The sequence below is a fragment of the Neofelis nebulosa genome, chromosome 5 (genome assembly GCF_028018385.1).
Source record: "Neofelis nebulosa isolate mNeoNeb1 chromosome 5, mNeoNeb1.pri, whole genome shotgun sequence".
Classification (NCBI taxonomy): Eukaryota; Metazoa; Chordata; class Mammalia; order Carnivora; family Felidae; genus Neofelis; species Neofelis nebulosa.
In genome coordinates this window covers 45,917,062-45,944,622 of record NC_080786.1, presented here as the reverse complement: position 1 = coordinate 45,944,622, position 27,561 = coordinate 45,917,062, and the positions used below count along the sequence as shown (strand labels likewise).

The window sequence follows — 27,561 nt, the reverse complement described above, 5'->3', positions numbered from 1 at the left end:
AGGGGGGAAGTTATACTTAAAACATAAAACTATCTCTGACATCTTTTTTTAAATTTGTTTTTAATGTTTATTTATTTATTTTTGACAGAGAGAGAGAGAGAGAGAGAGAGAAAGAGAAAGAGAAAGAGAAAGAGAAAGAGAAAGAGAAAGAGAAAGAGAAAGAGAAAGAGAAAGAGAAAGAGAAAGAGAAAGAGAAAGAGAAACAGAGCAGGGGTGGGCAGAGAGAGAGGGACATACAGAATCAGAAGCAGGCTCCAGGCCCTGAGCTGTCAGCACAGAGCCCGATGTGGGACTTGAACTCACTAACTGCGATATCATGACCCGAGCCAAAGTTGGACGCTCAACCAACTGAGCCACCCAGGCGCCCCTATCTCTGACATCTTTAAATAGAGTACAACAGTTGGGTTGGGGGAAAGGTGGCAATAGAAATTAAAGTCTCTCCTCGGGCACCTGGGTGTCTCAGTCGGTTGAGTGTCTGACTTCGGTTCAGGTCATGATCTCATGAGTTCAAATCCCGCATTGGGCTCTCTGCTCTCAGCACAGAGCTGGCTTTGGGTCCTCTGTCTCCCTCTTTCTCTGCCCCTCTCCCAGTAGCGCGCCCTCTCTCTCTCTCTCTCTCTCTCTCTCTCTCTCTCTCTCTTGCTCTCTCTCTCTCTCTCTCTCTCTCTCTCAAAAATAAAAATAAACATTTAAAAAAACATTAAGGAAAAAAAAAGTCTCTCAAAGGCAAAAGACTCAAGGTGGGGGTGCCACATTAAAACAGCTAATGCATGGGAGGGGCGATGGGCTAAATGGGTAAGGGGCATTACGGAATCTACTCCTGAAATCATTGTTGCACTGTATGCTAACTAATTTGGATGTAAATCAAAAAAATAAAATTTAAAAAGTAAATAAATTAATTAAAACAAAACAAAAAGACCTTCCACAAAGAAAAAACAACGAATCCATACACTAAGTAGCCAGTTACTAAGTAATTACCTTCTAGGAGGCCAGGCCACCAAGCTCCCTGAGTCCCATTCCCTGATGTAAAGCTGATAACATCAGTACAAAACTGCTACAGGACTCAAATAGATCATGTATGTCAAGTCTTTAACACAGTAAGACAGGAAGCATTGAGTAAATATGGGCTGACATCATTTTGTTTTCACTATCATAAAGACCTCAAGGTAAATGTATATGTAATTATATATAAGACCACTGGAAAACAGAAGAAGGGGGCATGGGAGGAAGGAAGGAGAGAGGAAGGAGAGAAGGAGGAGGGAAGGAAGAAAAAAACAGTCAAGGTTATTTGCCACTAGATCTAAGATGCTTCTGAAGTCAAGTGTGGACAGAGGAATATTGTTGCCTTCAGAGTGAATTTAGGTGTTGAAGCTTCCTAGGCCAATGCCTTTATGGTAAGAAACCAGAAGTCACATTTATTTCATTCGGTTTCCGCATTTCCTTGAAAGTTAGCTGTCTCAACCTGCCAGCATGGGCAGTCTCTGGCATACCAATAACAGACCAGTCCAGAGATGACAGGCTGATGCCAACATGAGCTTACTCTGCCACCTTCCTCATGGGTATCTGCACTTGCAGAAGACTGCCTAATAGAGGATGACTGAACAATAAGGAGAGTTTCTTTCAAATGAAAATTACACCATCAGTGCAAGAGTACCAAGCTCTTCTAGGTAGAACAGTCGTTCTTAAAGTGTCCCAAGACAAGATGCATCAACATCACCAGGGAACTTGTTAGATATGCAAATTTTTTACCCCAGAACTACTGAATTATGAAACTTTGGGAGTGAAGCTTAGCAATCTGTGTTTTAACAAGCCCTCTAGGTGATTTTGCTGCACAATTTTGAATTCCACTAGGTAAAATGACCATACATCCTGGGACAGGGTTGGGCTTGATTGTAAATAGTACAATTTTGTACTACCTAAGTGGACACTTCCTACTTAAGTGACCTGGTTTGGACAATAAATTATATGATCGTCTTCACATTTCAGAGTGGACACTATAAAGGATGGGCTCTATTTACTACTTGGGATGTCAAATTAGCTTCAAGTCTGCTGCCACATTCTGGTAGTAAACCCACAGAGTCCCTGAATGTTGAAAAATGCATTGCCTCATAAAAGTCTAGCGGGCAAGGATCCTATCTTTCCCCCAAAATTACCCACTAACAAACTATATAAAATTCTCAGTTTCCTGAGTATCATATGGGATCAAGTTCCCTCCATCAGGTCTTTAAAATTCTTTTAATTAAATCTGGCTCCTCCACGGGGAGTTTTCTAGGGTGCTAGATGGTATAAGAAAAAAGTACAAACCTAGTAGGTAATTTACTAGCCTTATTTTTATCATAATAATAACTATATTAATTCCCAGAAAAACTAAGTTTGCCACAAAGCTTCCCAATCCACCTGTTCTTTTAAAGGCAAAGTTAAATGTTGGTTATATGCTTTTGGATCTGATCAATTTTTGACTCCTTTGAAATGCTCTGTCTTGACACAGCCTGAATTAAATTGCTGGGTTTTTATTCAACTCTGAAGTCTTCCTTCTGTTGTTTCTGAAAAGCATCAAAGGCCTCGGATACCATGGTCTGACCCTTCATCTCTCAGATAAGAAAATAAACATACAGGGACGGTGGCTTCTACTCAATTACGTAGCATCTGTTGTCGAACTCAAGATGTCAGAGAAAAACCATCAGCTATTTGGCAGCTCAGACTTGGCCCAAAGGAGACTGTGTACTTTGGTGTAGTCACTGGGACAGAAAATCTGATTCTCAATTTTTCAGGATCACACGCACTGATTTTCATATAGTCACTATACTATAGCAACAATTTACACCAAGCAGACTTGCAATATGTCAAGTTCTCCTTTACTGTGGGAAAGATACCTGGCTGGAAAGCAAGACTCACCCATTGCTTATAGGATCTTCCCAGTGAGTTTGGCGCTAGGGTCAATGGTTTGATTGATAAGCTCATAGAAGGCTTCCTCTAAATAAGGAATGTTTCCATCCTGATACAGAGAGTAAATGAAATCTTCTTCCCATTCTGGACATATTTCAGTCATTCATTAATTCAGTAAAGACTCATTGCATACCATGTGCCCACCATGATTCTAGATGATGCTTAGGAGCTGGCCTACAGCAGACTCCCTGACCTCACGGAGCTTACATTTTAATGGGCACCAAGACAAGCCTTGACATCTTCAATGTTACAACAATCTTTGAACATATTGTAATGGAGTAGATTATATTTTATTTAATTTTATTTGTTTATATTTATTTGATGTAATAGATTATATAGATATTTTAATTTTCTTTATAGAGATCTGAAGGGCACCTAATCTCATCAGAAGCCAACCAATATTTACAGACTTGATCCAAATCCATGTCCTAACCCTGTTATAAGCTGATACCCTACATATACTGATGACAAACACAGGATATGGAAAACAATACAAATTTCAGTTAAATATTGTAGGAATTGGCCTTAGCATTTAATATTCTCTTTTTCCTGGCCCTGAAACTGCCTACCTATGTTTCTGCATAAGGATCTCACTGTCTCTTCCCCTACTATAAATATCTCTGCACACACCATTTTTACAGAAGTGAAAAACGGGAAGAGAAAGGGTATACTGAAATTAAAAGAAAATCTAGGGGCACCTGGGTGGCTCAGTCAGTTAAGTGTCAGACTCTTGGTTTCAGCTCAGGTCATGATCTCATTGTTCATGAAGTCGAGCCCTGCATTAGGCTCCATGCTGACAGTGCGGAGCCTGCTTAAGATTCTGTCTCCCTCTCTCTCTACCCCTCCACAGCTCATGCATGCACTCTTTCTCTCTCTCTCAAAATAAACAAATAAACTTAGGGGGAAAAACAAAGAAAAGAAAAACTAAAATTGAAGGTTAGCTGTCTTGTTATCACTGAATCTATGAAGAGTCATACAGCAGCAGCCCTTATTACTAGTGCCATGGAGACAGGTAGTTTGTTAACAAAAAAAGGGAACAAAGTCAGAATCAGTGTTAGAAAAGGAGATCTCCTTTAAATACATTACTTTAAATTAAAATACTTAATGTACCCCTACTGCCTAATCTTTTGGGGTTGTGGCCAGACTATTTTGTCTGGGGATGGGTCTGCTAATTTTCCTTCAAAAACCAGAACTGTAGCATACTGCCAGTCATGTCCAGTTTCTTACTTTACTTCAAATACTATGAGAATTTTTAAATTCTTGAGAAGCCATGGGAGTAAAATAACAAAATAAAAAACCAAGACCTAGACCTAGACTCTTAAGCCTTCGAAAGAACGGAGTGTGTCTTAGCCTTACAAGGAAATAGCACAGTGAAGTTTCCCCACAAATGTTCAGTGGATTGACGGCAGTAAGGAGGATCTGAACAAAGTAACTGTTCCAAAGAAACAACATTCTGCCTCACTAGTTTTTATCTAAATCCATTCCTACCCTACCTAAGAAAAGGTACACACTATGCTTTCACTAAAAGATGACTTTCACTAAATCCTAAGACCTCAAGTCTACAAAGCCAAGGTATATAGCATAACAGTCAAGAGCAAAGATCATGCATTCTGGAATCAGACTATGTGGTTTCAAATCCTGACACCACACCACTTACTCTGATATCACCTTGATAAAGTTATTCATTCAATGATTCTATGAGTTTCCTTACTGATCATGGAAATTAAATGAACATGCATAAAGTATCCAAAGAATGACTGGCATGACATAAGAGTACAATGTTTACTGATGTCATCACCATCACCTTATTTCTCAGTAACACAGTACAGTAGTTTGATGACCACAAGAACAGTGGAAGCCAAAGAGAGATACTTCAAATTCTAGCTTGTCAAAACCTCTGTCTGCTCAGTTTATGCATCTGTAAAAACAGAATAAAAATGCCTACCTAAAAATAACTATTGTAACAGTTATCATAATGTCTGGTATACAGGTGACAATCAAAAAGGATAGCCATTAACACTCATATATATAGGTGTAGCAAAGCTACGTTCCACCAGATGTCCTCTCCTGCACATCTATCAAACCTCCATCCAAGAATCTTAACCAGCATTTTATTGTGGATTCAGCCTTTCACTTGGAGCATTGGAAGAAAAACTACCTTCCCTCAAGAAATAATTTTGAGAAGATACCCACTGAACATATAGGCTATAATCTAGGAAAAATTATGTGCTACACTGTGCAGTTATAATAGGAGCTCAGAAAAAGGAAAGAACACTGTGTGCTGAAGCATCCAGTGGACTGAAGAAACAAAATTAGGCTGAATCTTGAAAAAGGAAAATGACATACCAACAGAGGAGTGGGAAATGATACACTGAGTAGAGAAACAAATTCAATTAATATTTTTACTGATCTCTAAAAGCATGTCTTCCTTTATCCTTGTCTTGATCCCTTGACCTGAGATCTTGATCCTATTTGGAATTATTTTCCCTTCAATGGCCAATCTCTGACATTTCTCAATTTCCATCTTCAAAACAGAACATAAACCATTTCTTGCCTAGAAAGCCTTTCCTGTTTGACCTGCCTTTTTCTGAGAGCTCGTGTGGTGCATATTCCCCACCATCTTTCCAACATCCTACACCATTTACACATAGTTTACAATACGCTTTCAACATCCTTACTGCTCTACAGGCCAGTTTTACACCATCGATTTTTTTCCCCACTTAATTTAAGTTGGAGTGTAAACTACATACAATAAAATAGAAAGATTTGAAATGTAAGTTCAATGAATTTTGACCCCAAGTAAACACCACCCCAATTATTATACTTGAAAGCTCCCTTATACTTCTTTCCACTCCTACGTGTCCACTGACCTGATTTCTGTCACTAGAACTTAGTTCTACCTGTAGTAGAATTTCATTGAAACATAATCACACAGTACATACACCTTTTGTGTTGAATTCTTTTGCTCAATTTAACATTTTGAGATTTATTGTTGGGATCACACTGTTGGCATCTATCATTCCTCTTGATTACTAAGTGGTATTCTGTAAGTATACCATAGTTTCTTTACTCGTTTTAATCTGCTGATGAACATTTGAGTCATTCCTAATTTTTGTTTGTTATGAATAGGGTTGCTATGAATACTCTAGTAAAGGGCTTTTTATGGACATATGCTTTCATTTCTCTTAGGTGAATAGCCAAGGAATTAAATTACTAGCTCATTAGCTGTATGTTTAACTTGATTAAAAGTTACCAAACTGCTTTCCAAAGTAGATTTTCTACTTTATACTCCAACTAAAAATTGTTCTATTTCCTTGTGTACAGTTAGTATTGTCAATATTGGTGTTTTGGGGTTTTTTTTGGGGGGGGGGTGTTTTAATTTTTTTGGTTTTGTTTTGCCATTTTAATGGGTGTGAAGTATCTCATCATTATAATTTGCATTTCCCTATTAACTCAAGATGCTGAACACCTTTTCATCTGTTGCTTGGTCAAACATCTTCTTTAGTGAATTGTTTCTTCATGTCTTTTGGCCATTTTTTTTTTATTGAGTTACAAAAATTCTTTAAATAGCCTGAGTCATTTAATAGAAGTATGTATTGTGTATTTTTCCTCCCAATCTGTGGCTTGCCTTTCATTTTCTTAATGGTATCAAATGAAAAATGGAAGTTTTCAATTTTAAAAAGGTACAATTTATTAACTTTTCATTTTATGATTAGTGTGTTTTGTATCCCAATAAATTACTGCCTACCCAAGGTTGTGAACATACTCTATATTTTCTTCTAGAAGCTTTATGGTTTCAGTTTTACATTTAGGTATACAATCCATCTTGAATTGTTTATTTGACTCCTTATTTCACCTGGTAATAGATCTCGCAGAGAAGAAATGATCTATAAACACTGTTGCTCATTTACAAATGCCCCCATGGGTTAAGACAAAGCCTGTTGAAGAGGCCTATGCTTAGCCTACGGTATATCCTGGATGGAAAATCTACTCACAGGAATAAAGTCACAAATGTGATCCAAATGGACACACAAGTCTCCATTTGAAAGTGATGGTCTGGCCCTGCCTTACGATAAGCTTTTAACTAGGATAGGGATAATCCAAAGTTTGCATTTTTTTAATGAACAACAGTTTAACCCAGCACTTGTAATGAACAACAGTTTAACCCAGCACAAAGAAACAGAGGACAGTTTGCTCACAATAGTTTCTTCCTCTTTGAATATGCATTAGATCAATTACCATCTCATTAGTATAGATGAAATTCTCTTTAATGAATTAGGCTTCATCAGTCAAGTGATTCTTAGCAGCTCCACTTTAAACTGACTTCTAAAATGAGTAATAAATGATTACTCAAAAAGATTACTCTCTGGGGACATTGTTCCTATAGCCTTAAACATATGCATTATTTTACAAGATTTAGAGGACTTTTAAAAATGTTTTAGTAATATTTCTTCTAAAAAATATGTCAAGTCAAACCATAAATAGAATTATTCCTGTTACTCAGAGATTATTACCTAAGGCATCTAATATAAAGCATTTCAAGTTATTTCCTTGAGATTTTACTAAGAAAGCACAAGATTGGGAAGAGTAAAAATACTCTTTTCCACTTATTAGGGCTTGGAGAAATTAACAAATTAACTAGGATCATAGAACATTTTCTGGGTACTTAGCAATGATGTTGGTAAAAATACTCCATATACTAAAAAATGAAGAGACTGTTCTGAAGAGTTGTATGTTGCCAGCTGGTTCCTTGATACTGAGCTAAAACGCACTCACTGTTAAGCAATTCTTATTTCTTATTACCCAGCTGACATTTATGTTTCCTCAAGTGAGGAACTGCCACAGGAAAACTATTCACAGCTAAACGAGAACCTAGGCACTCATTTATTTGTAGCTTGCAAGTCCCTCTATGTTTAATGACTACCCAAGATTCACAAGCTAATATTGCTCCGAACTATCAACAAGGGGCACCTGTGTGGTTCAGTTGGTTAAGCATCTAACTTCTGTTCAGGTCATGATCTCAGTTTGTGAGTTTGAGCCCTGCATCAGACCTTGTGCTGTCAGTGCAGAGCCTGCTTCAGATCCTCTCTCCCTCTCTCTCTTTTCCCCTAGCCCACTCACAAGTGTGCATTCTCTCTCTCTCTCTTTCTCTCAAAAATAAACATTGAAAAAAAATTTGTTAGAGAAACTATCAACAATAGTTGCTTAGAATTTAGGGCAAAATAGAAGAAAGTACCATATGAACCTGGCATTGTTTCTTTTTGAAGAGAAAAAGGAGTTTTCATGGCTAGCCACTTCAATGTGGTTAAGTTATGCATTTAAATTCCTTTTTCTCATCAAGTATTTCCATTATCACCATTCCCTTAATGGAACTCCATTACTTTTATGCCTTATTCAATGTATAACTTTTTCTAAAGCCTTAAGTCAGAAAGAATAAAAGCAGCAAAAAATAAACTCCCAGTAAGGAATATTGTCTTAAGCCATATAGTCCATGAAGCGTTTAGTTAATGGTACCAATAACAGTCAAAATAAACTTTTCATTTAAAGAATTTAAGAAACTCTACCATTCAGGAAATACGCTCTAGAATGAGCTACCCAAAATTTAATTTGAAAAGTTCTCTAGGACTTCACAGCACTGATAGAATTCACTATTGCTAGCTATGAAGTAAATCTTAGTTTTCCTGAACACCCATTTCAAATCACACTGAAGGCATCTGCACCCCACGAGAGACTGCATGGACTTCACATCAGGAAGGAGTTTATACAAGTTACAGGATCCGATGGCATACGAGGACCGAGCACACCAGTCCCTCCCTAGGAAGAGGTAGCTTTTCTTTCATAGAATGGCTACAGCAATTTTTCTTCTCACTCTTGACTGTCTTCTTAACAAGCAGCCAAATGCCCCTGTGCACACGTTTTATTTTTCCCAGTCACAAGCCACCAAATCTCAAAGCTTTTCTCCTACGGCTAGAGTTCCTTTACACTGATTCATTCGTACCACTTACTCATACACTCCTTCATTTACTTAAAATCTTCAAAATGCTAGAAAAGATTATTCAAAGAAAAAATAGCTAAGACTAATGTGAAAGTCAAAAAACACAACACGCCAAAAAAGGACTATACTATTATACAAGTGCTTTTGTGCAAATATAATTTTCATAATGTCTAAAGTCTAGGCAAACTGTGTTTGCGGAGGTGGGGGGAGGGTTGTTTGCTGTGTTTTAGACCAGTGAATTTATTTATTTTTTTAGTTCTTTTTAACACTTATTTATTGTTGAGAGACAGAGACAGAGCATGAGCAAGAGAAGCAGACACAGAATCTGAAGTAGGCTCCAAGCTCTGAGCTGTCAGCACAGAGCCTGATGTGGGGCTCAAACAGCAAGATCATAACCTGAACCCAAGTCGGATGCTTAATCAACTGAGCGACCCAGGGGCCCTGTAGACCAGTGAATTTATTGATGAGATACTAAAATGCCTTTGGATCAGAGATCTTAGGTTGTACTAAAACCAGAAGCTGGAAATGCTCTAGGCCCTACTTTCTTCCTCTAATCTGTTGTCCTTGAGCTGTTTCATTCCTGCTTGTTTTGTTTTGGCAGAGAGACTTTACTTTTTGCAAATACAACATTGTAATTCACATCTTTTCTCTTTCACTAATGTCACTGGTTCAGCTTCACATTTCTGGGGTCTGCAGATATCTTTCCATCAGCTACACAATCATCTCTGGAACTGTGGCCATGGGCATAGGGTAATAGAGTTCAGGATTCTTTCTGTTGGGTGACATTCTTAAAGGAAAAGTGTCATTGTGAACTCAGTGAACACTCCAAAAGATGTTAGGTGAAATATCATGCTGAGAGGCTGACATCTGTTATCTGAGTCTATTCTTTCAACATTCAGTTAGAAGGGTAAATCAGAAGGTTTATATGCTTTTAGGCAAACCATTATTTAATGTTAAGTTCATTCACTCAACAACAAACAGCTTTACATTTGGGCTGGTACTATGAATATAAGCCTAAAGGTTTCTTCTGCTTGGGATTTCTGGACACATTCAGCATTAAGTTTCAAATATTCAACAAATCTGTTTGCATTTTAACTTTGATCAAGTTCATATTCTCATTTTAACAGAGGCCTGTGAATGCCTCAAAAATTGAGGATGTGAGGAAAAATCTCCTTATTTAACAGGAATCAGATGAGCCTCCCCCAAGCTCACTATGCCAGGAGCAGCCATCAGCATGAAGTTTCCACAGCCATGCACACTTCTAGAAGCACTAAGGAGCAAGGAGGAACTGGAAATGAGCAAAGTACGACGGCAACAAAGCCAAAGGCACCTGTGTACATTGCCAAGAACCTACAGCAGGGGCTCTGGAACTCTGTAACTAAGTTCAGGGCACAGACAACAATCAAATGTCCCCTTGGACCAGAACTAGTCATACTCGTCCAGGACAGAATGCCCTAGTCTTTGCCTGCCACCTTCAATTCTCAGAGTCACAAGGCCCTGTTCCAGTCCCTCCCATTAGTCCCTGGAAAGAGATGAAATCAGAGACCCCTCTAAATCAGAGTTGTTATGACTGTCATTTGTCAGGAAGAACTTCTATTCAAACAAAATCTTAAAACACTTTTACATCAGACACAGAACCAGAAATGGTCTTCAGGAGGCTGAAGGGAAGAGACTCCCTCAGACTGTCTAAAACACACCTCTGGAAAGCTGTTGTGCCTGCCCAGAAGCCAGCCGGGAAGAAGTTTGAAAGCACTGCCCAGACTCCCCCTCGCAGACGGCAATGATCTTGTGATTATGAACTAGACAAGTTTTTAAACATATAAACTAGGGGCACCTGAGTGGCTCAGTCGGTTAAGCATCCTACTTCAGCACAGGTCATGATCTCAGGGTTCATGGGTTTGAGCCCCGCGTCTGGCTCTGTACTGAGAGCTCAGAGCCTGGACCCTGCTTCGGATTCTGTGTCTCCCTCTCTCTTCCCCTCCCCCTCCTCTCATGCTCTCCCTCCCTCTCAAAAATAAATAAACATTAAACAAAATTAAACCTCAATTTGAAGAACAATTTCAGGGAAAAGGCATTCTATCGAATATAAATGAGAACACTCTCCATACTGGCGTATGAGCACTTTATACAATTACATACCAACTAATGAGTTCAGGTTTGAATTTCTGAGAGACTGGGCGGGCATAAGAAGTTTTTCACTAAGAGTGCTTAGACAGCTTCCTCTTTCTTCTCTGTTAAAACACACCCCTCCTGCCCTCGTGGAAAGACTTGATTCTTTAAAACATAGCACAGTATGCCCAATAATGCCCAATAATGATTTAACACTACACCCAACGAGCCCAAACCCTTCCTGATACCCCACCAAACAAGTGTCAGCAGAATAATGAAAACAATTATAGCAGTGGAACTAAAGACCAACATCAAACACAACCTTCAAAGTTTTAATGGGAAAGTACGAGGGAGTGAGGAAATAAGGTATGAGATGTTTATAATGATGAGGAAAATATTAAATAATCCAAACATCCATCAATAAGGAAATGGTTAAAACATGATTCTTGCCTTCTGGTTTACAACTACTCGACAGAAAAATATTCAGCGTTAAAAAGTGCCATTGGGAAGTCACCCAGATATACTGGGGTCAGTAGGGGTTGGGAACAGTAGGAAGAGATCTCAACTTTTGTCCATGGTTACCTGCCTTCCTAGTATTTAACAATTACTAACATTTATTAAGTACTTTCCACACATTAGGCACTGCACTAATGCTCAGTGAATTCTTACAACAATCCTACGGGATACAGAGAGTAATTCCCATTTAATAAATGAATTAAAGTATTTTAGCCATTCACAGCTGGTAAGTGGGGGAAGCCAGATTTGAATCCAGGAATTTCAACTTTGCAGTTCACAATCTTAGCCTCTAATTTATCTCTTAGAGATCAGTCCTTGTTCCCTGGGTATAGTCAATCAATTCACTCTTAGATTCTTTACGTTCATATAACAAGAAAAAATTTCCACTTACTGTTCTGGGAAATAATTTTAAGGAAAATTAAATAAATGATCTCACATGCAAAGCTCATGACATTTTGAAAAGTCATTATGACCCAAGCTGGCATTAAACTCAAGATCTAAGTACAAGGCAACTTTATAAGCAAGTATTATTTAAAGGCTCAGTGACCAGGGTCACTGGGTAACTCAGTCAGTTAAGCACCCGACTCTTGATTCTGGCCCAGGTCATGAGCTCATGGTTCATGGGGATTGAGCCCTACATCCAGCTCTGTGCTGACAGCATGGAGACTGCTTGGGATTCTCTCTCTCCCTATCTCTCTGCTCCTCCCCCAGTGTCTCTGTGTCTCTCTGTGTCTCTCTCAAAATAAATAAACTTTAAATAAAATATAATAAAGTCTCAGTGACCAATAATGATTCTGTCAGCCCCACCATAGCAGCAAATTGTGAAGGCCAGTTCATACATTTCCTCCAGGTTCAAGCTGTTTGTGTACGTTCACAGCACAGAAAATGTAATGTTTAAAATTAAACAGATGCCCATCACTTCAAGGCAAGCCGGGAAGGTCCCAATCAGCAGGCATTCTTTTAGCAGCTCTACATGTTGATGCCAGTGGAATGGGAGGTATTTCCAGGTGAAGCTGGTGATTCGCTGGGTCACTAACAAGTGCTGGGCAGTCCTAAAATCATAGGAACTATACACGCCCACAAGTTGTTGATCCACCTCTGTGCCCACCTGACCCGGCAAAAATGCCCTACTCCTCACCATCAACCCATTTACACATGAGTCTCCTCTCCGCCGCCACCACCACGCAGCAGTAATGACAGCAAGTGACAGCATGCGTTTTCCCATCATCCTAGAGGAGCAGTAGAAAGGACACGTTTAAGACCAAGAACTAAAGCACCCCCTGCTGCAACTTACATCCTTACCTGCTGCAACTTACATCCTTACCAGCTGTGTGAACTTGGGTATGATGCTTGACCACTCTGTGCCTTACTGTCCTTGTTTTATTGGGATACATTTACGGAACTTACTTCATACATTAATTATTAGATTTTAATAAGTTAATACAGAAAAGGAATTTAGAAGAGTATCTGGCATATTCTAAAAACTCAATGTTAGGTTTTGCTAATAATGGTACTGCTACTACTATTACCATAGCACATTAAGCAGGAGATAGAAACTTACTTCTTGTGACCCTTCTTTTCCTTATTTTACCTTTTACAAGAAAATGGTTACCCAAGGATAAATTTCTCAATGATCTTTCTTTTCCTTTTTCCACTTTTCTACATTTTCTAATTTTCCTATGCATGCCTTAATAAGTCTTCTTTAATTAAACTGCTTAAAGCAAACAACTTGAAGATTAAGTCTTCACTAAATTCCCTTCCTACGCGCCTGGCTAGGTGCAACAAAAAGAGCCTCTACCCCATCAAGTCTACAGTTGAGCAAGCAGGTGTCAGGACCACCCTGCAGAGCCCAGCAATAATGTCTGGAAATTTCAGGGTGTGACCTTTCCATGAAGAAAATTGGTGGCAAACCACGGACCACAGCTACACATCCTACTGCAGACAAATTATTATCAAATTTTAAAAACACAAAACAAAAACTGGTGTGTGGCTTAGAATCTACAAATTCTAGCAGGATACAGTCTGAAAATTAAAATACTTATGGGCACCTGGGTGGCTCAGTTGGTTAAGCGTCCGACTTCGTTTCAGGTCAATATCTTGCAGTCTGTGGGTTCGAGCCCCGCACAGGGCTCTGTGCTGACAGCTCAGATCCTGGAGCCTGCTTCAGATTCTGTGTCTCCCTCTCTCTATGTCCCTCCCCTGCTCACTCGCTCACACTCTCACACTCACACACACACACACACTCTCTCTCTTTCTAAAATAAATAATCATTTAAAAAAATTTGTTTAATTAAAATGGTTTATATCAGAGTATTTAATCAGGGGTTCCCCAATCTCCCACTAATATATAAAATGTATTGTACATTGTGGCTTTCAACAAACTATGAAAGGACTTCACAACCTAAAGATGATACAAATTGTTGGTTTACTAGTGATCCTCAAACTTTAACACAACTGTCAGAACATGTATCCCTGAGCTCACCCACAGACCTTGTTTCAGGGATGGGAATCTGGGGTCATTCCTGAGAATGTGCATTTCTATCAAGTCCTCAGACAATGCCAATGCTGCTGGTCCATGTCCAACAATCAAACCAGTGATTTAAGGAATTATTTAAGAACCAGTGATGGAAGGAATTCTTGTGGGCATTTTGGCTTTATCCCAACAGGAAGCAACCAACCTCCTTAACAGAATGTAAGAGAACTAACGGCCATTTCTCCATTATTTACCAGTGAGTTGCCTACCAAGTAGTGGCCCTTCGGTTTGGCTTCCTCATCACCAACCGTCCCTTCTCACATCTCTAGGTAAGCTATGCCTATCATTTTATTCAACTGGGCAAATATTTATCAAATTCCTTATTTCCAAATAGGTAGGTTAGAAACTAGCTTTGGATATTGGTATAAAACAGTGACTGCCCATATATTTCCACCCACACTACAACCTCCATCAATTTGTTTTTTGTCTTCTTTTTCACACATTTTCAAATGAGGAGAAGAAACAGTATAACGTAGTTTAGAAAATTCCACCTCTCCCCTCTTTCAGAATTAAATGTATAAACAAACATGGCTCTGATGATCAAGATGCTTCCCATAAATCAAAGCCAATGTCATGCAGCCATTAAACACAGAGACCACCAGGCCATGCTTGACCTGCAACACACAGAATCAAAGGGGCCAGGCACATAATTTCACAGAACTCAGTCTGTAGAGATGAACAGCAGCAGATGATGAACACATCATACATGTGCTACCCTCAGGATAAAGGTCAAGGTTGAGTGTGCTATAGATGCCTTAGCTTTGAGTATAATTTAGTGTGAGTACAACCACAGCATAGATGGTATTCTGAATAGGGAAAAATGCTTACAGTCACTTAACACAAATAAGGAATTTATTACTTTTTTAAGATTAGGTCCTAAAGCCTACATACTCAGGAAAGTGACCATCAGGGAATAAAGCTGGTCAATATTGAGTTGTACTTAGGTGAACAGTCATTTAAAAACTAGTTTTAAAAAGATATTAGTAGAGCTAGGTAAAGGAGGAAATCAGAGGTGAACAGAAGTTCATTTTATCTTCTGGTAATATCAACTCCTTTATAAATAACTTCCCCAGGCTGGATAAGATGACCTTTTGGCTCCTTTCTCCATGTTCAAACACCGTGTCCATTAAATCTGAATAGCCCTCATTCTTTTTACAACTGAAACACATTCCTACTCAGCCACCACACCCTTGCGAATGACCTCCCCAGCGTATCCATCAGTACAGTGAGAATCCATTGATGGTCGGTTGAATGCTATGGTTAGCCAAAAAATAGAAAATGCCAAGGTCCTCTTTGAGAGTGCACAGAAATATGAAATATTTATCGCAACAAAAAAGAGATTGGATTCCAAATAATTTGGAATTAAAATATAATGTAGGGACTACAGAAGGGAGAAAACAAGATGAATTACCTCTGTCAGATTCATGAAGAAATCACTATTCGAACAGAGAAAACACAGAGCCTAAACTATAAGCCAAGACTCTTTAAATGTTTGTTTGGAAAAGTAATTTGCTCTTTTCAATGGTTGGTGAAGAATCCTGGTAAGGACTAGCTGAGTATTTATACCTCGAAGATGCTCAATAAATTGACTCATAGCAGATGCCATTCCTATCACAGCACCTCAAGGAGGGACAATGTAAAGGCCATTTGTCTTGAGGCACATTTTAAGATTTCAGATAAGTCCCGAGCTTTCAGAAAACGGGGTATTCAAAATTTCTATTTTGTCTATGCAAAGTGTGTCTATCTTAGGGTAAACATAGGTACCGATTGTCTAGGGCAGATCTAGATCATTCCTGCAGGCCTAATGTAAGTATAATTAACACTGTGTTTAACTCTCAAAAGTGTCCCAACTTAAATAATAAATTCTAAGCTGACTCTATCCCAATCTGTTTTGGCTAACTCTTTGGTAAATGAAATCTCTTCAAAAGTACCAGAGGCAATGTACTTCAGGTCAGGAAGTTTCTCCACAAATCTTGAAGGTAAGAAAAACACACCACAGTTCAAAAGGAGTGCCTACTTGTGAAAGCAAGCCAGATGATCACAGTACGTTAGCAAGAGCACTGATCTCAGTTCACTGGTTTTTAGTTACTGAATTACCTATGCAGCCCGTGGTTGCAACTTGTGGGACAGAATTACTGTCGAACAAACACATCTTCCAGAATGGTATGGTTTTCAAACTGTATCCCGTAACCACAGAGAATCATAGATGTATTGTGGGAGAACAAGGTAGAGGCTGAACAGGTAGGCTAACTCCTACCCATCTTCAAAGACATACTTCTATCTACTTATCCATTAGCTCTATTTAAGATTTCAAATACTGCAGTCTGCTGTTCAACACAAAACAAAGAAGTACACACACATACACGGTTTTAGAACATATTGCTAGAACCAGGGTCTGGACAAACATTTTAAAAAGACACTACAGGAACCACACCACCACCCCACCCCACCCCCACCAAGAGAGAGAGAAAGACTGAAAATTTTAAGGAGACGCGGATTTTAGGTAACCCAATATGCTCATTAAAACTGAGGCAATGCAGGGGGCGGTGGGGGGGTGCCTGGGTGGCTCAGTTGGTTAAGTGTCCCACTTCGGCTCTGGTTATGACCTCATGGTTTGAGTTCAAGCCCCGTGTCGGGCTCTGTGCTGTCAGTTCAGAGCCTGGAGCTTACTTTGAATTCTCTGTCTCCCTCTCTCTCTGTCCCTCTCCTATTCACACTCTGTCTCTGTCTCTCAGAAAGTGAATAAACGTTAAAAAAATTTTTTTTTTTTTTTTTTTTTTTTAAAAACTGAGGCAATGGGACACCTGGGTGGCTCAGTCGGTTAAGCATCAGACCCCTGACCTCAGCTGAGGTCACAATCTCACAGTTTGTGAGATGGAAACCACTTGGGATTCTCTCTCTGTCCCTCTCCCCAGTTCATGCACATGCACTCTCTCTCTCTCTCTCTCAAAATACACACACACACACACACACACACACACACACACACAAAACACCTGAGGCAATGAGAGGTGCCTGGCTGGCTCAATCGGTGGAGCATGCAATTGGGCGAGGAGCCCACTTGAAAAGGAAGAAAGAAAAAAAACTGAGGCATGAACTGAGCCATAGAGGATATGAGTAAAAAGCCTATTATCACAGTACCATCCCTATCCCCACTCTCTGCCTGCTTTTGTTCACCGCTCCCCCACAGCCAAACCTTACCACTGACATGAAGTGTTCAGGTCCTCTGCACACTCTCTAAATGATACTGCAACTCCAGAACACACTTGGATGCCCGCGGAATTAACAATGCTCGTGTCTGTTTCTAAAATATGCCTACTAAGGAGGAGTGGGGTTGAGAATACAATAATGTTAACTTGGAGAGATCAATAAAAATAGTACTAGAATTTGTTAGCTATACTTTGTGGCACAAACCGTTTGCATTGCATGTGCACAACCTCACCTAACCAACACAGCGACCCTGTCGGGGAGGTGGCAGAGGGGAAGAATGGCACGGACACATCTAACCCCAGAGCACACCTTCTCTACCACGCAGTAGGCAGACGTGGTCCTTGCCCCACAGGACTCTGTAAAAGGACCCAAGCACATCAGTTTTGGATGCTAGGTCGAAAGTGAACAAAGGTAGAAATTAAAAAATCCCCCGAGGGCCTCAGGATGTGTCACAGCTCTGGAGATTTAAATGAAAATTCCCATTCCTTGCTGCAAGGTACACCTTGGAATTTAACCCAGGGCCAATCCTGGACTACACCTCACTAATCAATCTTGTGTTCCCCCTTCAGGAAGACAACAAGACATTCTCTTCATCTGCTTTATAAGCAGCGTACTTAATGGAACATATTTTTATGACAGCAAAGCCAAGCAAGAGAATTAAAGAAAGTGGTGACATTTCATTGTAAGTAATTATTGTGAGGCTCTCGAGTATTTGATCATACCTCTGAGCCAGCTACCACGTAGCTTCCAGGTCTTCGTGATCCATTGCAGGGTTGCCTTAAGTAGTATAAGAGCTCTTATTTGGGCGTCTGAATGATGACTCCCAAAAGTTGGTCTATAAATTCCTCGGTGCACCACAGACCCACAGATTGGAATTGTATGGATACTGGGTCTGCATCTTCACTATTTTATAGATGCTTCATGTCAAAAAAACTGAACTTGAGGCCAAAACAAATTGATTCATTTATACATACATATACATATACATATACACATATATATATATTTCTGAGAGAGAGACAGAGCACGAGTGGGGAAGGAGCAGAGAGAGAGGAGACACAGAATCTGAAGCAGGCTCCAGGCTCTGAGCTGTCAGCAAAGAGCTCAACATGGGGCTGAAACCCACGAACTGTGAGATCATGACCCGAGCTGAAGTCAGACACTTAACTGAATGAGTCACCCAGGCACCCCCAAAACAAATTGATTCTTATGCTATCTGAGTACAAAATGCTTAAAGCAAATTAGAGGGGGAAGGTGGAAAAGGAAGCAGCAAATGTTAGTTACCATTCGAATGCTGTAGCATGGAGAAGAAACATGGCATTTAAAGGTTTGCATAAATCGCATCTGTGCCAAATGGTCCAAATGACACTTAGAACAGCATGGACAGGACAGAGGAATATTATGGTAAGATACAGATCCATAAATACTAGAGTTAAGCTCAATTTCAAAATCGTGTTTTCTCCAAGCAATCATTACCTTTTAGAGATAACAAGAAACCCCCACCATGCAAGTCTCCTTCAAGATTTTTTTTTTTTTTTAATTCTCCATCAAGGAAATAATACTTATGGAAGGGAACATTAATTCACTGTTCTGTGTGCCAGGCACACAATAATATTTTGAAGTAAATATTATTACTGCTTTTGTATACATCATTCCAAGGAAGAGACTTCTGAGGCCCAGACAGCTTTAGTAATGTACTCAAGGCTACACAACTAGTCCATGCTCTAAGGCCATCTATCCCAGTCTCACCAATCAGATATGCCGCCTCTCACAGTTCTAGGACTACAGGTCAACAAATGCTTCAATTGCCTAAAGGAAAAATATACAGTGGCAAGATCCTATAAATATTTAAACTAAATACAACATTGCAAGTGGCACACAGTGGAAAGAGCATTAAACGGAAGCTGTGGAATAACAGCTACTGAGAAAGCAGCTACATAAGCATGCCTTCCAGGCAAGGTCACTTAGAAACCACTCCACATTCTGAGGAAACAGATCAAAAAGGTCTACAATCTGTCATAACCATTTTCTTTTTAAAACCACACCATTTATTTTGAAGTTCAGAAGCATCTATATCACATGCAGCTTTCTTATTTTATTTTTTTTTTGAAACTAAACGCCTCCAATAGAACATTAAGCATACTAACTCCTGGCAAACAGCACGGATTTCCTATGTGGAGTGATATGCAATATCTGTTTTTACAAATGGCAAGAAATCATTTAACAAATTCAAACATTACTTTTTCCCCTATGGCCCATTTAAAAAAACAAAAATAAAAACAAACAAACAAACAAAACACCTCTAAGTCATTTCCCAAAAAAGCCAGAATGGAATAAAACCACACAGCTGAACTAACAAAATAATTACAAAACGCTCATTCATATGAGCTTTTGTTTTCCTTACCTAAGCAAAAATAAATGTTCCCTGCCTCTGCTATTATTTTTTTTAAACTTTTTTTTTTTTTAACGTTTATTTATTTTTGAGACCGAGAGAGACAGAGCATGAACAGGGGAGGGTCAGAGAGAGGGAGACACAGAATCTGAAACAGGTTCCAGGCTCTGAGCTGTCAGCACAGAGCCCAACGCGGGGCTCGAACTCACGGACCGTGAGATCATGACCTGAGCCGAAGTCGGCCGCTCAACCAACTGAGCCACCCAGGCGCCCCATGCCTCTGCTATTATTTAACCACTCTTGGGCTTTACAATAAGAGAAACTCATCAAGACATTGCTAAATAATTCCATTAGCATAACAAGTTTTAGTCTCTCCTGTAGGGCAGCAATCTGATGAGATCCATGGCAATGGAGAGGCTTTGGGACCACACTTCTGTCCACATTAATTAAAAACAGTGGAGCCCTAAAAATTTCTGGAGTTGACAACAGTGAAGAAGAGGGAGATAAAGAGGATTAAGAGATATGAACTTGCAGCTATAAAATAAGTCACAGAGATGAAAAGTACAGCATAGGGAAAACAGTCAACAATGCTATAGTAACAGTGTTACTTACTGGTACAGATGGTGACAGTGACAACACTTAACATGGGAAACACTGGGTAACATAAAGAATTGTGGAATCACTATGTTGTACACCTGAAACTATGTAACATCATATGTCAAGTAAACTTCAGTTAAGAAAAAAATAGACTGGGTGAGATGAGGGTAGGAAAGGAGACAACCAACTTCCTCGCCCCGGGTTCAGGGAAGCAAGGCCACAGACTAAAGCACTCAGGAAGCACTCTATCAGCTGTGCCTGTCTTTAAAGGTGTGAGTTCGCTAGGCTCCTGCATATTATTTCCTCCTGAGAATATGTCTCTAATTCGGCAATCCTTTTCCCAGGGTTATGTACGGCCATGTCATCTTAGAGAGCTTTCCCATAACCATGGTTATTGAGCCAAGGACCTACTCTCAAATATGAATCTTTCCTTAGAAATCAACATTACAGGGATGCCTGGGTGGCTCAGTTGGGGAGTGTCCGACTTCGGATCAGGTCATGATCTTGTCGTTTGTGAGTTCAAGTCCCAGTTCAGGCTCTGTGGTGACAGCTCAGAGCCTGGAGCCTGCTTTGGATTCTGTGTCTCCCTCTCTCTCTGCCCCTCCTCCACTCATTCTCCCTCCCTCCCTCTCCCCCCCCGCCAAATACACAAAAAACATTTTAAAAAACCCCAGCACTTATTAAAGGTGCAAAAAGCATAGCACTCTATCTATATCTACCATATATTCAATGACAGTACATTTTCAAGAAAATTGTAAAGTAACAATTAGGCTACAATTATATTAGTAAAAGCCCCTGCCACGTACTGACCACCTATTTTGGCTGGGGACTACAGTAAAATATAAAATGTATATACATACATTACTTCAATTAACCCTGCTAACAACTTTAATAAGGTAGGTAACACTAGACCATTTTCCTCCAGATGGAGAGAGATTACAGAACTAGAAGGTCCCCTGGCAGATCAGAGGCAAAGCTCCCTCATGTATCCAAATATCTCTAACTTATTAGGTGGGAAACTACAAAGAATCACAGATTAATCTAACTCTATCTCCATGCTGGACAAACCTGCAGTAATTTCTACCTTATTTTATCCTGTATGAAACTCTAGCCAAAGATAGCCACTGGTTTCATGTCAAGGGTCGGCACTGACACACTGTCTGAGATCCCTAGGGAAGGACTAGAAGGTTGCAGGAAAAGGGGCTGTGTTCAGTTGCAGACGTCTGTGAAAGGCACTGGTGGCAGAGATAGCCAGCCACTGAGCATTCATTCACACCCACATCCTTCTGCGATGCATTATGAAACCACCATGGACCTTCTCTCTAGTAGATGCTCGTTATCTAGACACCCTCCCCTTTCGAACAAAAGTTTTAAGTAGATATTTAAGTCACACTATTATATGAGGGTTACCAATTAGTATGACATACTATGATATTCCCCCAAATACTATTTTTACCAACAAATAAGGGTCATTGTCTTCCTCCTGCATCCCGTCAGTCATCTGTTAGATTCTCCCTCAGATTGTGTATTCTTATATGAACTTGGTTGCCCAATGGTCTCTTCAGCTCCACAAGCCAAACCACAGCCTTCCTATTTATGACACAGAAGCTTTTATGTTCTAAAGGATTCTCTATATTTTTAAATGACTAAAACCAAGAGCCTTGCTTATCAAATATAAGGCTTCAGGAAAAACTACCAAAAACAAAAAACTAAACGATAGCAAGGTAACAGATCAGAACCTGATTAAGGCCTTCCACAGCAGATACACTTCAACTAAAAGAAAAAAAAACACACACACACAAAACAAAACATAGCTTTGGAAATGTGTGTATATTCTACATGTGACTTTTCCCAGATAGCAGTAACTGCTATTAAATAAACTGCCAAAAGCAAAATGCCTAAAATTTATACAGCAGATGGCCTCTCCGGTGCAATACAAGAGAAAATTATTAAGAACAAAGACCTGCCCACAGACATTTCCTCTCTTGAGCAATAATGCTACTAAGTATCTATCCAGCAAGGGTTGTATATATTAACACAGACCTGTACTTTACAAATGTCTCTAAATGCAGCTATTGGCAAAAATACTTTAAACCTATTCCTTCATACACATATAGCTAAGAACAGGGCTAAATGAGGCTTGGCTCAAATTATAATATTGAAGTGATGGTAAGAGCTAACATTTATATAGCATGTTTACATATCTTAACGAACTGAAAATGGCAAAATGAGCAGCCTAAACCCTGAGGGAAACCTGCCTTCATTAGACCAAGAGGGCACAGTTTCTCCTGGTCACCAGAAGAGGCTAGGGAACTGTAATCCCTTTCAAAGCACATGATGGGCTTCAGCAATAAATAATATTTACATAGCTTTCATTATAGGAATAAGTGATGCTGATTTGTCCAGAGATTGGAGATGTAATTACTGGGTGAGGAGAAGTGCTGGAGGGCAAGGGAGCTGAAACTTCATCTTCTACACAAAGAAGTCAACAGATGCTACTGAAAGCCAAATACTGTCATTTATGTAGAAATACAAGGGTTAATGCCTAAAAATAATAGCTAGAAGGGAAAGACGTGGTCATGAGGACATAGAAAAAGGGCAAGGACTGCTATTTTCCATTACAAATTTCATAAAATTATTTAATTTATTTAAGTACCTAAATGCAGGATTTTAATAAAAATTTTAAATTAGTTTAGTTTGAATTAAAGAAACACACACATACATACATGAAGTGATCTAAATTGCTTGGGCTAGGAAAAGAAGAAGGAAAAATAGTGGAGGTCCTCATTTATTAAATACAATAAATAAATCACCTTTTTGTACCTAAAAGGCCTTCCCTTTTCAGTGAGCTGGAGTGTTAGAAGGCAAGGTGCCTATGGATTGCTAAGCAAAAGGGTCATGTGCCAAGCACAGGAAACCAGACTGGAGAGCCCTGGCAAAATGGGGTGACAGAAACTGCAGGAAAATCACCTGCCCTCCTGGCAGACAGGTCAAGTTACTCCATGAATAACAGACTCAGGGAACATCAGCACAAGACTCACCTTTCCCCAAACCAGGCGAGATAAGGACTACCATCTGTGACACAATACAAGGTCTGAGAAGCGGCCAAGTCAGAATTCACATTAAGCCCTATAGGAATTCAGAGGGGTAACCCTTCATTCTCAGGGGTAAGATAAGGAGAAGATCCATAAACAGTAGACTCTGAACCGGATTCCTGGGGATGCACAAGGGCTCAACAGGTAGAAATGGAAGACAGGCCCTTTTCCAGGCTGAGGAAACATGATGAGAAAGAAAGGCCAGAGGTGAAAAAATAAGATAGATGGTGCGTTTGGGAATGGGACATGATCTAAGACACATCAAAATGCACATTACGTGTTGTCATCACCCCAAGAGGAGAGTGTGGGGCAGGGGTGGGAGACTCCCATGACAGTTAGTTCACTGGTTTCTGGCAGAGTGTAAAACTACAGACATGATCGGGGTGCCTGGGTGGCTCAGTCGGTTAAGCATCTGCCTTTGGCTCAGGTCATGATCTCATGGTTCATGGGTTCCAGCACCTTGTAGGCTCTGTGCTGACAGCTCAGAGCCTGGAGCCTGCTTCTGATTCTGTGTCTCCTTCTCTCTCTGCCCCTCCCCCAGTCACGCACTGTCTCTCTCTCTCTCTCACTTTCAAATATAAAAAAAATAATTAAAAAATATTTTATCAACTTAAATATAATTTTTAAAAAGGGGTATGTTTCTAAAATTAACTCGTTTATGGGAATATACCCTCCATGTTTAACTGATTTTGCTTATGACAGACTTAAATGCCAGACACTGATATTTAGCTCATTAGTCATGTCATGCCTATCATGCCCCTGAGTTTTCCCAAGTCCTTAGCTTTGTGCTAGTGAATTCCATCAATACTTTTTCCTTATAATTCCCCAAGAGTGTTGAACTCCTAACACCTAAAGATTCATGTTTCAGGCACCTTCAGGTCTCCCTTCAATTTACAAAAGGAATACCATCATAAATGGACAAATTCCTCTAAAAAATAATTTTTCCTCACTGGGATCCACATGTAGTAAATGTTCCTTTCAAAACTGCAATCATAGGGGCGCCTGGGTGGCTCAGTTGGTTAAGCGTCCAACTTCAGCTCAGGTCATGATCTCGCCGTTTATTGAGTTTGAGCCCCACATCGGGCTCTGTGCTGATAGCTCAGAGCCTGGAGCCTGCTTCGGATTCTATGTCTCCCTCTCTCTCTGCCCCTCTCTCACTCACACTCTGTCTCTATCACAAAAAATAAACATTAAAAAAACTTGCAATCATAAATTGAACCAACTTTGACCCATATAATCCCAAGTATTGGTTTGGGTTAAAATATATACATCTGACTCAGGTTTCTGTGTATCTAAGCAAGTGGTAGCAGTTACTAGACCACAGACGAAATTATTCCTGTAGATATGAATGAATGTTCATAAAATCCATTCATTTTTAATATAAATCATAAGCTGTCAAAAACAAAAGTGAGCCCATTAACTTTAACTGTCCTTTATCAATATTTAAAAGTCTCATTTAGGAAACACACAAGTACTACAAGTAAATCTTGGATGAAATTAAGAGGTCAACACATCTTCACTTTTAATTCTGTGAGTAAAAATGGTAGGTGCTGAAGATACAAAATTGACACAATATTGGCCCTGCCTTCCTCAGCTAAGGATCTAGCTGGGAGGAATAAAAAGAGAACAATTAAAAAACACAGGTTAAGTATTCAAGGTTGTACCCGAGGGTCCTTACACCACCAGGCCTCCAGAAGAGGCTGATGACTGATAAGTATTAGTTGACTGATTAGATGAACAAATGGATGTAACAATTGCTGATGGAAGGATCAATAGTCTTTTTGGCTAACAGAGAGGAGGGTAACTTTACCAAGTGTGTGGGATCAGGAACAGCTTCCCAGAGTTAGAGTATGGGCCAAATGGCATCTGAAAGGAGTGTTTCCACACATCAGAAATTGTCCAGAATACACTGAACCCAGACAAATTTACTAAATTTGTTACGTTATGTAATTGTTTTAGCATGATATAAAAAATAAACACATGAAATCTAGGACTTCAAAAATATTTTTCGATAAAGCTAAACATTTAATTTTTTAAGATGACTCCATGTAAAAATCAGATATAAACAGAACGGGGGATATATGGATAAAGCAAAAACTGAGTAGCATGTGAAGAACTGAAACTTCTATAATTATTTTTAATGTTTATTTATTTTTGAGAGACAGCGAGCAAGCGAGAGCAAACGTGAGCAGGGGAGGGGCAGAAAGAGAGGGAGACACAGAACCCAAAGCAGGCCCCAGGCTCTGAGCTGTCAGCACAGAGCCTTACACGGTGCCTGAACCCATGAACCATGAGATCATGACCTGAGCAAAAGTCGGACGCTTATCCGACTGAGCCACCCAGGTGCCCTGAGCTGAAATTTTTAAAACATGGTTTAAACTTAGGATGCCCCAGGAAAAAAGAGAAGAGAGGTATTCCAGGGAGAGGGCAAAGCATAAGCCCAAGCAAGAAGACAAAGACCACAGGTATTGTAGGGAGTTGGAACAAGCAGACAGTAATATAAAGCTCAAGGTAAGTAGTGGAAGAAGATGCAAAATGTCCAATCAAAGAGCACTAAATCTGCCAGATTCAAAAGGATGAACTTACCTTGTAAGTGACAAGGAGCCAAGGGATGTGGCTATACTTGTATTTTAGAGAGATCCCTCTCATGGATGACTGGAGGGCAAGCACTGGGGAGTAAGTAGACTGGGGTAGGGAATACAAGCTTAATAGGAATCATAAACAAGAAATATTTAGGTGTTAAGAAAATCATCAGGCTTTGGTGACTGGGCATGAGCAGATGAGATCAAGCTATAATTTAATGGTTTATAGCTTCATTGACTAATAGACAGTAGTACCTAAAAAAAGGGCTTAAGTCAGAGAGAACTTTGAGGGAGGTTGTTTTATTTTTGTGTAATAATTAAAATAAGCATGATTGATAATGAGCCTGCTGCCCTAAGAAAAAGAGAAAGAAATCGGTAAAATGAGTAAATGTTCAAAGTGGATAGAAAAGAGGAGACTCTGGCCCCCTTCCTCCTGAGATGACTGCATTAATAGAGAGTGCTATGTAAGAATAACAAATCCCAGCAACAATTTGTTAAATGACGAAGGAATCCAGAAATTGGGGTCAAACAGGGTGCTTGGAAACCAGATTTAAGAGGAAGGGGTAACGTAAAGAAAGATTAAAGTCAAAAAAAAAAAAAAAAAAGAAAGATTAAAGTCACAACAGCCTCAATTCAAGGTTGGGAATGTGTGAGGATAACAGAGTAGACCAGGCCACGCCAATCGACCCCCTAGAACTGGGTCCAGGTAGAATGGTCAATCACACAGATCCAAAGGAGACGGCATCACCTTTCAATCTCTCTCCTCACTTGACAGCTATCTTGGCCTTGGCTGATCAAGACTCCTAGGTGATCTGCCTACTTGCAAAGCCCTCCCCCTCTCCTAACTGAAAGTGGCAAGTGTTCTGGTCTATTTTACTCTCAAATATTTTTTGATTTTCCAACAAGTTTCATGGAGTTTAGTTGAAGCCATGTGAAATACAATTTGAAAATCCTTCCCAATAAACACAGAAGCTATTCTTACAACAGCTTCCCAGGAAGAGGTCACAGCTAGGCATGGGAAAGATCTAGCCTCCTGCTGACTGGAGCTCTCGCTTGCTCTGTTGCTCTCCCCTTTCTCTCTGTACCCAGTTTCATACCACGCCTTGCTAATTTGCAACCCTAAGCATAAAGTGCTTACACTTACACAAGCACATAGTAGAGCTGGGTTCCAAAGAGGACTGGGCATCTGTAGTACTTGACATTCAGGCCTTTGGCAAGATGTCAGCATTTCATAGAGTACTTTAAATGTTTTGGTCTGAGAGCTAATATAGCATTTCCTCACTGGTCAACACGAGCAGCCCAAGCAGAAAGCTAAATCTATTTCCCTCAACATCAGATGTTACACTCCATTGTTGATCCAGTCTTGCCTACGGAGACGACAGGAGGCTGGAAAAATTGGTAAGTAAAAACGGTCCATTCAGTGCAGAGTATATTTAAAGAATGTTTGTGATTCCAATGTGAAATGGGTGTTTGTGCTCATGATGTCCTAAATTGTTTTTTTCTCATGGATTAAATGATAAGTGACAGATTTATCAGTGAGATCTGACTTTTCCAGGTTCAAAACCTAAGTCCAATTAACTTTTCCCT

At 39.7% G+C, this 27,561-nt stretch overlaps 2 protein-coding genes across 10 annotated transcripts in view; one reads left to right on the top strand and one right to left on the bottom strand.

Annotated features, from left to right (window-relative positions):
• Positions 1 to 27,561, bottom strand: part of MED12L (mediator complex subunit 12L) — a 332,574-nt gene that overhangs the window by 155,072 nt on the left and 149,941 nt on the right. The gene's annotated exons all lie outside the window — the stretch shown is intronic.
• P2RY14 (purinergic receptor P2Y14) overlaps positions 1 to 27,561 on the top strand; it is a 78,169-nt gene that overhangs the window by 24,419 nt on the left and 26,189 nt on the right. For 2 of the 6 annotated variants that reach the window (XM_058730229.1, XM_058730230.1), the window contains one exon: positions 14,296 to 14,367. The exons of 2 other annotated variants lie outside the window; for them this stretch is intronic. The gene's annotated coding sequence lies outside the window, so the exon portion shown is untranslated. Of the gene's footprint in view, positions 1 to 14,295; positions 14,368 to 17,877; positions 17,991 to 26,606; positions 27,373 to 27,561 lie in introns of those variants that run through there. 2 more of the 6 variants (XM_058730232.1, XM_058730228.1) reach the window with 2 other exon arrangements.